The 13,082-nt window shown below is 47.6% G+C and overlaps 1 long non-coding RNA gene across 1 annotated transcript; it reads left to right on the forward strand.

Annotated features, from left to right (window-relative positions):
- The first annotated feature begins 2,149 nt into the window (after nucleotides 1-2,149).
- On the forward strand, nucleotides 2,150-9,305 carry LOC115030852. The gene is made up of 3 exons (XR_003836416.1): nucleotides 2,150-2,218; nucleotides 4,075-4,179; nucleotides 9,046-9,305. It is a non-coding gene; the product is annotated as an uncharacterized LOC115030852 (long non-coding RNA).
- Nucleotides 9,306-13,082: the final 3,777 nt, after the last annotated feature.

Below are 13,082 nucleotides of genomic sequence, written 5' to 3' on the forward strand. Positions count from 1 at the left end.
CACCACCACCACCACCATCACCATCACCACCACCACCACCACCACCACCACCATCACCATCACCACCACCATCACCACCACCACCACCACCATCACCATCATCATCATTTATTTTTCAGCATCTTCCTGTACCCCCATATTGCAGGTACCATGTGATCCCTGATAATCACAAGAGCTAACATCCACAGGAGGCAAGATGAGGTTGGGCAATGATTAGTGCGTTCTTCTCCAAGCTTGCTTCCTGCCTGTGCCCAGCTGCATTTTGTCAAGGTTTCAGCCTTCTTCCCTCTCTGCAGGAGCTCAGGCTGAGTCTTATGACTGGGTGGCTGATTTCCCATTCTCAAGGGTAAACCTGATGTGGTTGGCTGAGAAAGGCAGATCCAGTCTAGAAAGAGGATCCTAGTACTGCCCCAGGCACCTAACCTCTCTCTCCAAGAAGAGCTGGTGTTCTGGGGTCACCAAAGTACTTCCCATAGGGACCTCTTTCTGCTTAAGTATAGGGCTTGGTAAGTGACTCGGTCTTCAAGGCAGCCAGGGGACTGGCAGGAGGGAAGTTCTGTTTCTCTGAAAAACAACGACTACTCTGAGGCTTCTACAAATACTCCGTCAGTTCCCTAGTATGACAACGCGAAGGAGCAGTCCGTCGCATCTTCATAATTAAGAGTTGAGGAGAAGTCAATGGTGATGAAAAACGTAATTCGTCTGTGCTTTTCTCTTTCCTATGTCCCCTTTCCCTTGCATCTTGTGGTCCTCCCCCCACCCCCCAGGGTGCAGATGCTAGCCTGGCTCCTTGTGCCCTGAGCATGTGGCTAGAGGAGGAAGCATCGGGTTGCCCCTCCCCTCTAAGCTGGGAAGTCCCAGAGAAGGAGAGGTTTCGGTTTGTGGGCTCCTTTGCCAGATGGTATTTGATACGAATATTGATGTTAATGGCGTTTGGATAATGACACTGTCTGTGGCAAGGGCTTTATTACCGTTATGAGCAGCACAGACCTGGGGGGAGTCATTCCGTTTAGTTACCTGTGTGTGTGTGTGTGTGTTGCCAGTGTTTAATGGACAATTACTGGGAGGTGGTGCTCTAGGGAACTTGGGTGACTCCTGGTTTCTCAGGTCCTGAAGTCAGCCCCTACGGTGGAGCTGGGTGCCTTGGAGGGGCCTGATAGCAGAGGTTACCCACTTTCCTTTTGTGCACAGATGGGTCACCCAAGCCTTTCCCAGCATTCCCGCTCTTGGAGGGTGAACTATTGCAACCTCTCTCCATAACCAGATACATCAAAACCCTACCTTTTACACTTCTGGGGGTGGGGGGTTTCAGATTCTTCCTATTAAAAATGAATAATAAAATCCTCCGCTTTCATCTTAATGGGGTTAGTAGGAGGTGCTTAGCTTTTTATAGCTACCTAGCTGATCGAAAAAGGCAGACGAAGCCATCACAAAATTAAGGAAGAGGTCATCGTTAGAAGACCAGAGACTGCAGTCTTCTAAAAGCATTTCTGGTCTTAATTCAAAGCGCCTCTCTGGAGTGCTTTGGGAAGCAGGCCCGTGGGTTTCCTTTGCTGAACCAAAGCTTTGGCAAGGTGGGCACCATGTGGCAGGCTCCTCTTGGAGTCCTGCGGAAGGATTGGTCCCTTCAGAGCAGAGATGACACTTTCAAGACAGATTGTCTGGCCGATGGTTAGGCTGGTTTTCCTACATCCTGCGAAAGTCTGGCCCTTGTGAGAAATGAATGGACGAATGAATGGGACCTCAGGTGGTTTTGGAGCCTTGTCAAATGGCTTCAGAGACAGAGCTGGTGGTTGCTATGAACCAAACACTCCTGGGATCTTAGCTATCCAGAGACATGGGCAATCAGGAGGCTGGGCAGAACTTCTGGAAATAGCTTTGAAATGGATTGTTGTGTGTGCTCCTGTTGCAGATGGCCTGGCCCTGAGTCAGAATACAAAACAGAGGGATGCTCTTTTACTCCTTTCAGACTAATGATTTTGTCCTTTCTCTCTCTCCTCCCCACTTTATTTCTTCATCTATAACATCTGCAAGAGGGCAGCCAGACTAATAAAACTGCACTAAGCTTGACTAATGCCAGCCATTGATCCGAGGGTGGGACCCGATTAATCAATGGGATTTTAGCAGTGTTTGCTTCTCCCAAGGGACACGAGGCCCAGAGACAGCTCTTGCCAGTGTGGAGGGAAGATCTGTGAGGAGTTCTGGGAGGAGGCAAGAGGTGAGTGGCCGCCTCCCCAGGAGCAGTCTTTGTGACCTTTTCAGAAATGCTTCTGGGTTGTTGTTTGTTTGGGGATACTCACTTGCTCTACCTATGTGATGCCACTGAAGGATTTGCTGGGCTCTGGGCACAGGTGTTTAGAACAGAGAAAACCTCTCTAGAGACACAAGGCACCTTTCACATAGCTAAAGGCCTGGGAATATCATCTCCTCTACTTTCCCTTGCAGTAGTATTCTAGGGGAAACAGAGGCTGACAGAGGGTAAGATCATAAGATCATGAATGAGTTAGTAAGACTATCCAAAATCATCTTTCTACTTCCCCTGTATGTTTAAGGCTGAACTGAATCAGAAATTGCCACAGCCAACAACAGTTCAACACAAGTGATTTAGAGAATTAGCAGAGTGTGGATGCCCAGACTAAAGAGTTTGGTTTGGTTTGAGAAAATTATATATATATATATATATATATATATATATATATATATATATATATAAACAAAGACTGGGCATGGTGGCTTATACCCTTCATTCCAGCACTTGAGAGGCAGAGACAAGTAGATCTCTCCTAATGAGCTACATTTTCCATCCTTTAGACCAGTGTTGGTACTCAGCATTCCATAAGCTAGGAGTGGCTCATGCCTGTAATTCTAGCACTCAGGAGGAGGAGGAGTCTAGGGTAATCCTTGGCTGTACATGGAATTTGAGGCCCACTTACATGCCACCTTGTCTCAAAACAAAACATGGGATACACACATGCATGTAGGCAAACATTCAAATACATACAAATGAATAAGTCTTTTTTTCTTAATTGAGCATTACTTGGAACATGGTGGCACATGCCTTTACTCCCTGCACTTCAGAGGAAGGGGTGGCTCTCTGAGTTCGAGGCCAGCCTGGTCTACATACTGAGGTCTAGACAGCTAGAGCTACATAGTGAGACCCTGTCTCAAACAAATGAAAAACTTGAGCATTTCTGCCTTACAAAAGTCCTGCTGTGAGCTAATCCTCGATGTGACATTTTGCTGTTTGTTTTTTGTTTTGTGTTGGTTTGGGGGACAGAATTCAGGGCTTTGCCAGTGCTAGGTGATGACTCTATCCCTGTATGACCAGAGTCTCCAGCTCTGGTGATGACCATTTCTTTACTTGTCTTCATAATTTTATACCTAAATAGCTTGCTTGCTGTGTTTAAACTTTATATAAATAGAACCACGCTGTTTATGTGTGCTTTTCTGTTTGTCTCTTTGACTCAGCAGTGCACAGATTATCCATGCTCTGGATAGCTGGACTTGATTCATTTTCTTTGCTATTATAGATTCTTCTTTTCCTTTGCATAGACTGTGTGTGTGTGTTTAGTGCATTCATGGCATAGCATATGTGGAAGTCAGAGTACACCCTTGGGTATTAGTCCTCACTGTCTACCTGGTCTGAGGAGGATCTTCTGTTACCTTGCTGTTTGAACCAGGGTAGCTGGTGCACACCCCCCCCCCCCCGGAGTCTCCTCTCTCCCTCTCCTATCTTTCAAGTGGAGCACTGGAGGTATAGGTCCTCGGCGATGCTTGCCTTTGTGGGGCTTCTGGGATAGAAACGGAGAGGCTCACACTTGGGAGACGAGTGCTTTGCGTGCTGAGCCATGTCGCCAGCCCATACAAATTATTCTTTGTTTTTAAAAAGAACTATTAGAATCCTGCCACAGGAGCTGAGGTTTGATTCTTGAGACAGCACAACTTACAGGGCGAGTGTTGGATGTCTCAAAGACTTGGGTTTTTTTTGTTTTGTTTTGTTTTGTTTTGTTTTGTTTTGTTTTGTTTGTTTTTAAAAGAAAACCCCGTGGTCCTGACTTTTTGTTTTATTTTAAGCTTCAGAGACCTGATTCTTTCATGAAATCCCTCAAGACACCCACCTATTTGAGGAATACATGCCTGAGCTAGGATCCACATCTCTGTGACGGAGGACAGGAATGGGTACGTAACAGGACTCTGTGATTTGCAAGGAGGCCTGGCCTAGGCTATGAGTCCCCTATGGACTACAATTGTTTCATCTATCTGACGATATCCCCTGGGATCAGAATCTAGTCTGTATGCAGATCAATATGCTTTCCAACGAACAGAGGAGTAAAGCTCTCTGTATTGGCTTCTCTAGGACACACATTTCCTCGATAGTGTGATGTATGGATCTACTAGTGACCATGAAGTATTTCCTTGGTAATATGGAGGATCACCACGTGTGACCCTCCACACCACATGGAGGGTGCATGCTTATAATCATGGCACTTCAAGACTTAGGGGGATCATGAGTGGGTTCCAGGCCAGCCTGGACTGCATCTTCTATCAAGATGTCTCCATCAGGAGACAGGGGTCTTGACCATTTTGTCACTTGGATCTTACATTCAAAAGCACGTTAGAAGAAGGGTCTGTGTTAACCAGAGACTTGCCATTTTCCATGAACTCAAGTAAAGGAAGTCTGGGGAAGAGAAGTTTGCTAACACAAGCAAAGTCATCCGTGTGCCTCTGTGGAGCATGCCCTAGCCTTAGCACCCACGCCTCTGCAGATGGCTCTGAGCCTGGATCTGCCTGCTCTGCATACCTTTTGCTGAATGGGGAGGGGGAAATGAAGCCATCTTTGCTGTTCCTGTCAGTCGGGCTAGCTGGACTACGGTCTTCTGGCCTCTTTCTTTACCCACTGGCCCTCAGCTTATCTAGCACACCCAGACACTGGGCAGCCCAATGGCAGCCGCAGATGCGAATTTGTGCTCCCCGAATGGCTTTCAAGCATTTATTCACTGATTTAAAGCTCACCATTTAAAGAAATGACTTAGCACAGGTAGGGCAGCCAAGGCTTACAGAGAGGTCGGTGAAGGTTCCCAGAGTCCTCATGGAACCAAGCCAGAAGGAAAAGACTAAGTAGGGGAAGCCTTTGCAGAGCCTAAGGAGGCACCGCAGGGAGGCCCGCCTTCCTGGAAAGCCAGGCTTGGGATTGTCTTCAAAAGCTGCGACGCAGCCCCCGGAGTTTGAGCAGGAATAAATCATTAGCATTTTATTTACAGTTCTGGGTTTACAATTCCTAGAAAATGATCCTGCTGTTCAGAGCGGATCTCTGCTTTCCGGGCTTCCACAGCGTCTCCTTCCATCTTCCTTGTTTGGGGGGACCAGATTGGCTCTTTGCTTGGATAAGAGTGTGGGACAATGGTCTGGAGAAGGAGGGGGCAACGACCCCGAGTCCCGCATTTTCCGACACTCGAATGAAGCGGTTGTATCCAGTTGGTTTACCAGGAAGTGAGGCTTAATCCAGAGAGGGCTGTTGGATGAGATCACACAGATCGAGCTGAATTTTGAGCCCTGAGTCCTGCCTTCCAAATGAGTCAAGCAGGCGCAGACCCGGGAGCCTAGGGCTTTGGGCCGGACTCGGGTCCCCGACCGCACCCGCTGCGCCCGCTAGATGGCAGCCTCGGTCTCCGCCCGGGATTAGCCCAGGTGCGGTGACTGCACTAGCCAGTCTGGCTGGAGGCCCTGAGGAGGGCTTCGTAGGAGGAGGCATTGGCACCCAAGACCTGGCTTGCAGGATGGCAATAGAAGGGAGAGGAAAGATCATCGTCTTGGAGAGCTGTCCTAGGTGACCAGCTTGGGAAGTGACAGACGCAAGAACAGGGAGGGAGGGTGCCTTAGATCCAGGCTGACAGACAGGGGACTCTACTCCAGCGGGCTGACCCACTGCAGTTAGATTTAGTCCCTGTCTATGGTTGACACTTCCCAGTCATCTCAATTGCTTTTAGACTTGAGTGTTCTGTATTTCACATTATCCTGGCCTTCCTCTGAGCCAAAACGATGCCCCTCACAGGATCCACAATGCCCAATCCACAGCTACACCTTTGGATAGACAGAGATTGGAGCATCTCTGAGGCCACTGAGACTTGGGGTCCTGGGCCCAGCTACAACGGGAACAGACTGTGTATGCAGAGAACTCGGTGTTGTGGGAACCGTGATCCTCCTAAGGAGGGAGAGAGTGGGACCCAGGGAGTTGGTTCTGTCCCTGGAGTGCATGACTTCATGAGTTCATTTTATTGATCTTGTTCTGTTAGGTTCAAAGTCTTACGGTCTCTGACTTCAAGGGCATTGCTGTTCCAGATCCACCTCCTGGTTGGATAAGATCCAAATAGTTCCCCTGGCTGCCTCTTCAGTCCAGTTCTCTGGCAGGAGGTAACTTTTCCCTTCTAAGAGAAGTAGGACTCAGCCTGGCCCTGGCTTGATCTACCTGCTGTCTTAGGTGGCAACAACAGAATTGTGATTCAGGTCCTGGACTTTGTCCTTGAACCCTGGAAGTGGGGATGTTCAGGTCTAGAGGGGAAAAGGCTTGCTTTTGCTACAATGGTTGGAATTTTCCAGAACTCTTGCTACTTCAGAACCTACTGGAAAGACTTTTCCACTTTATTATTTTTTAATTAAAAAAATCTGCATTATTATTTATGTTGTGTACACAAGCTCTTGTGGACTCAGGTCGCCTCTCCCACCCACTGGTTTCCCTACTTTAAATCCCAAAGTCCTTCAAGAGTTTACATTTAGGATTAATTTTGAGACTCACCTGAAGCTTTGATCCCAGGGTGTGTGGACCATTAGGCCTCAGGAGTGGAGTTGGGTGTCTGGGGACATGGGTGTCCTTGGGTAGGGGAGGGTCCCCAGGCCACGTTTTCCCCTACAGGTCAAGCTAGGGGAGGCCAGCTGGGAAATGGAACTAGGAATGTCCCCTGATCTTCTCAGTCACCCCTAAGGAAAACTGTCTGGCCTGCTACTCAGCACAGGGAACTGTGGGAATTGCTATCCACCACATGGCCCTTGGTTAACATCACAATTTCCACGACAGAGCTGCTCTCTAATGGAGCCTGTCAACTCAGCTTAGGCCTCAGGGGCTCAGAGCACACTGCCTGCAGCCCCAGGATGGGGGTTCCAAAGCATTAGCCCTGCCCAGTGCACTGAGGACTCAGAGCCTGCACAATGTGAAGGGGATCCAGCAGCTCTCAGGCCTGCCACCAGCTTATTTGGTAATGACTCCACACTGCCCCACAGTCGCCCAGCAGACAGGGTTAGGTGTTATAGAAGAGAGTCTTCCCAGGGGCCCCAGCACGGGTGCTGACCCTAGAGAGCTCTATTTTCTTCCTTGCTTACCAGGAGGCCCCTTTGACATCACTTAAGGATCTAAAGCAACTGTCCTTATTATCAACTTCAGGGGCTGTTAAGGAATGGAGAAACTTGTGTCTTCAGTGTCAATCCTGAGAAGGGGGCGGGGTAGCTCCACTTCTGTTTCTCTGCACCACTGCCTAGGCTCTCCCCAGCCTGCTGGGGCGAGATGCAGGAGGGGGATGACAGAGTTCCCATCCCTACCACTGCTGCCTCTCCAAGTGATGGATGGCTGTCTGCTCAGGCAGGGGAGTACCTGCCTACACAGCTCCCTCTCTGGGTTCTCAGCCTCCCACACCCTGAGCTGGGGATTCTGCAAACAATGTTGGCCCTAAGTGCCAGGGAGTGTGTGGCTCAGGACCATTTATGTCGGTTAGTCATCGGAGGTTGGCTTTTATCCGATCCTGTGCTGGTCTTTACCCCTCTCTGTCGCTGGCTATGGGTTCTTCTTGAGTGGTTTTTGTTTGACATAGTTTCACCGTCTAGGCTGACTTTGAACTTGGGTTAATTCTGCCTCAGACTCTCAAGTGGCGGAGTTACAGAGGTGCTCCAGCTCTTGACTTCTTTACCACAAAGCCAAGGAGGCTTTTGTTCTCTACTCCTGGAGGCTCAGGAGACACCAGGGCTCACTTGGGGTTTCTTAGGCTTCACCGGGATAGAGAACCAACAGGCTACCCTGGGAGGAGACAATGAGGGAGGTTAGCACTGGACCAGCTTTTCCCTTAAGGGGAGCACACTGTAAAGTTCCATTAGTTCTAGTTTATTAGTTAATTGCAGGAATTGGATTCTATTTTGTCTTTCTTTTCTCCCTAAAATATTCTTAGTGAGTTTTTAAAAAAAGATTTATTTATTTTATGCATATGAGTACACTGTCGCTGTCTTCAGACACACCAGAAGAGGGCATCAGATCCCATTTACAGATGGTTGTGAGCCACTGTGTGGTTGCTGGGATTTGAACTCAGGACCTCTGGAAGAGCAGTCAGTGCTCTTAACCACTGAGCCATCTCTCCAGGCCTTAGTGAATTTTTTTATAGCTGGGAATTCTGAAATCGAAACTTAGGGGCAGGGCCTGAGGACTATGGCGTGGAGTTGGGGCAGGAAGTGCCTCCTTTGGGAAAGGGATTTTGTTTGCAGCGGGGCTCCGAGTTGTTCTAATATAGGATCAGGGTTCAGTTCCCAGCACCCAGTCTTGTAGCTCACAATCATCCATAATCCCAGCTCCAGGGGACCCAATAGGCACATGTGGTACACATACATACATGCACACACATAAAGTGAAACAAATAAACAAATAATTCAAAGATATAAAACATATTCTACTTGCATTTCTTGGGCATCTCCCACATGCCAGAGACTGTGTTTTATGTCCCTTCATTTGTCTTCAGAGTGCCCCTATAGCACAAGTGTTGCTGATGTTCCCATTTCACAGAGGTGGAGACTGAGGGTCAGGTAGGCTACTTAGCACTGTTAAGGTAATACAGCTGAAAAGGCACAGAGGCAGAAGTTAGCCCAAGTCTTCTGATTTCAAAGCTTTGAATATCAGTGCTTGGCTCTATTGCCACCAGAACCTGCTGTCATCCTGAGGCAAAAGCACGTGTCTGTGTTTGCAAGAGTTTCATAAATATTTGGTTTTGCTTCCTCCTTTCTCCCATTAAACAGAGAAAAATGGGAATGACGATATAACAGCAACAGCCATCACCACCGCAGCAGCAGCAATAACAACAATGTAAACCTCCGACTCCTCTGTGGGTCAGGCAGATCTGATAGGTTCCACCACTGACTTCTGGAGGGAGCTCTCACCTCACCCTGGGAGGACTTATACGTAAACGTCACCAGTGCTTCAAGATTTCACACATTCACCACCAAGTCACCTGAGTGTCTCCCATAGGCTATCTCGACTGTTCTCAGTGTGACCCGGAGCCTAGCTGGAGCTGGACAAATCTTAAGGCCTCCTCCCTTAGCACCCTCAAATGCTAGCCTTTCATCTCTGTGAGGACAGAGGGACCGCACCTTGGTGACTGAGCCCTGTGTGGGCTGCTCAGCAGAGCCAGCTGGGAGTTGGCCCAGAGCCATGGAGTGTGAGAAACTTTCAAATTTCAAAACCGCCCTAGGCCAATTTAATAAACTTCTGCCACCTCTATCCTCTCCACAGTTTTGAATTCTCAAATATTCACACACACGAGCACACCCCCATCTAAGATGTGCACAGAGAATGGAAGAATTTTGGAATGTTAATAATGCAGAATTTTACAGCCTAGCAAGGTGAATTCTCAAGGGGTAATGGTTAACATCTGCTTTCTCTTTTCCCAAGATAACAATGACGAAACCAATCCACACAGCAAGCGGGAGGGCGAGAGATGGGCCTCCCACCCCTCTGAAAGGGGCTAAGTTGTCTCCAGATCCAGCACTGGGAACAATAACCTTATCACTTGCATGCAGTAAGGTCCGCAGTACCGGAGGTGGGGGGTGGGCACAAGCCACAGTCAGTTTCTCAGGGCGCACCTTCCATGCTGCGAACAAGACCCTTTTCTTCCAGGGGGTCTAAAAGATGGCAAGAATCACTCTGCTTCTCCCTGTGCGACAATTCTTAGCAATCAGCATCAGAGTCGTGTTCCTGACGTGTCCTTTCCCAGCCACCCCCAGAAGCAGCAGGGTGCTTGTGTCAGAAGACAGCAAAGTCAGAGCTCCCTCTCCATTCTGGATACAGGCTCTGGAGCGCCTGGGGCTCTGAGCATGCCCTCTCTGCGGCTTTCTCTGCTTCCATAAACACAAGTGAGCCTCAGAAACCTCCGAACCTAGGTCAAGATCCAGACGTAGGGACAACACTCCTGATCCAGTGAGCAGGTTGCTGAGGACACAAAGTAGCTGGAGAAAGGAGTCCGTGGTTTAGAGCAACCAAGCTGGGATCCCAAAGTTCACGTCTGGCGGCTCACAACCTCCTGTAATTTCGGATCCAGGCCCTCTGACGCCCTCTTCTGGCCTCTGTGGTCACACACACGTATGTACAAATAAAAAATAAAAATTTAAATTTAAAAAGTATCTAGAGCCCAAGCTTGTTTTCTGATATTTGTTTTACTCCCTTGTCCCCACCTCCTTTTTGAGATGGAGGTGTCTGGCTATGTAGCCTAGGCTAGCCTCAAACTCACTATGAGGCACAGGTTAGCTTTGAATTTGAAATACTCCTCCGGCTTCAGTCGCCTACGAGCTGGGATTGCAGCTGTGAACCGCATCCAGCTCATTTTATCTCTTTTGAGCTTCTCGTTTTGTTGGAGAGAAAAATTCAGTGCCTTGGAACCAGTTGACTCGGAACATAATTTCTCAGCTGGCTCTTGCCCTCTGGGCTCACTTGAGGAGATGGTCCAGTCCTGTAGCATTACAGACATCCCTTTTCAGGGACTCTCCGGGTCAGTTTTATCAGTTTAAAAAAAATGACCCAGAAGTTATTTTTAAAAATGAAGGGTGCCAACCTTGTGTTTGCAGCTATGCAGGGATTATTATTATTTTTTTAAAATCACGCTTCCCCCTTTCTTTCGTTTTGCTGAAGCAAAGATTGAGGCGCCCATGTGGCACATCGGCAACTTCCTGAATCTCAGAGAAACGGGAAGGAATGGCCAGGCTACCCTGCTCAGATGAATTTGTGGATCTTGGAAACCCTGAACCAATGTTCAGGCTCCTCTCTCTTGCTTGCATAATGCAATTTAAATCCCTTGTTAATTTCCAGGTCGGGTTTCATTCATGAGGATAATCTTTAATTGATGTTAAATATAGGGATCAAGTGAAGCGCATTATTTCTTTTTTACAAAGTGCTAATTGTTCGTGTTCTCATAAATTATTTTCCCCTCTTGTGGAGCGGGGCTTATGAAAGAACTTTGCAGCCAGTGCTTTTAACCTCATCGTATGAATATTATCCTGTAATCATCAGGTCGTTTAGATCCTTCCTGTGTGGATGAGACTCACGTCACCCTCCAGAGCAGAAAGGAGGAGAAAGGGGAGCTGCGGAGCGCGTGTACATATGTGGCTTGCAGACGCTAAAAGTATTTATATTCAAACATTTTAAACTTTAAGCAGATCTTTTCAGCTGCTTCTGTTCCTGCAAAGACCCTTGAGAGTTTCAGCCCCAAATGACTCTTTTAATTGAATTTAAAAACATTGGTTTTTTGGAGGCAGACTCTCACTGTGTAGCCCAGGTCGGCCTCAAACTCAGAATCTTCCTGACTCTGTCTTCCTGGTATTGGCATTGAAGATATTCAGTACCATGCCCATCTTTTAATTAATTGATTAATTAAATTAATTAATTAGCATGTATATATGTATGTATGTATGTATGTATGTATGTATTTAGTGCTTATGACTTGTTTTAGTTTTAATTTCTTTTTTCTTTTGAGACAAGGTTTCCTTATGTAGCCCTGGCTGTCTTAGAACTTGCTCTGCAGACCAGGCTGGCCTCGAACTCTGAGATCTGTCTGCCTCTGCCTTCTGAGTGCTAGAGTTAAAGACATGCATCACCATCAGCCCCCAAAATTTAATTTTCACCCTCCCTCTCCAGGATCTGAAATCCCTCTGCACAGTTAATAACAGCCGGGACGTTTTCTCCTCCCTGTCTGTGACATTAATTATTGTAGTAAGTTCCATATAGATGAAAACTTGTACACTATTTCTCGTCTCTTTCTTTCTTTTCCTTTTCCCCTCCCTCCCTTCCTTTCTTCCTTCTTTCAACACAGAGACTCACCATGCAGCCCTACACTCACTTTATAGACCAGGCTGGCCTCAAACTCACGGAGAACTGCCTGCCTCTGCCTATAGATTTCTAAAGGCATGCGCCTGGCCACTTTCTCTTTTTGGAAGTGTTCCATGTAGCCCAGGCTGGCCTGGCGATCACTATGCAGCCAAGGATGACCTTGAACCCCTGGTCCTTCTTTCATCTCTGAGCACTATGCTAAGGGAAAATAAACCAGTCTCAGAGTGACAAATACTGGCCACGAATCGACTGTGTGACTTTTCCTGGACAGATGTGAGCAAGTGTCTGTGTACCAGAGACAGGGCACAGGTAGCTAGCCAAAGAATCAGTTCTATCTAGGACTAGCTTGTAAACCAACACATTTATTTGTATTATGCTGTACACGTTTTTAATCTCTACCCGGGGTTTTTACCACCTTTGACCCTTTAGTTCCTGGATAACGGACACACACAGCCTTTATTATTATTATTATTATTATTATTTTTTTTTTTTTTTTGGTTTTTCGAGACAGGGTTTCTCTGTGTAGTCTTGGCTGTCCTGGAACTCACTTTGTAGACCAGGCTGGCCTCGAACTCAGAAATCCGCCTGCCTCTACCTCCCGAGTGCTGGGATTAAAGGCGTGTGCCACCACGCCCAGCTACACACAGCCTTTATATTTAGATTAAGCCTCGAACAGCACAAGAGGTGGACCTAGACCTACCCTCCATGCTATTAGAATCTGCTTTCCTACTGCTAACTTCTAGTTTTACTTACTCTGTTCCTTCTGGGCTGCTTTTAACTCCCATTGGGCAGCCCCCAGGACCATCTTCTGATGGCTCGAGTAACCCATGACTAGCTGCTTCTTCCACTTCTCCAGCCTTCTTCTTCTTCTCCTCGTGGTTTTCTCCAACCCTAAGCCCTGGAAACCTAAACCCCGCCTATGTCTCTTCTGCCCAGCTATTGGCTGTTGGCATCTTTT

Source organism: Mus caroli, chromosome 4 (genome assembly GCF_900094665.2).
Source record: "Mus caroli chromosome 4, CAROLI_EIJ_v1.1, whole genome shotgun sequence".
Lineage (NCBI taxonomy): Eukaryota > Metazoa > Chordata > Mammalia > Rodentia > Muridae > Mus > Mus caroli.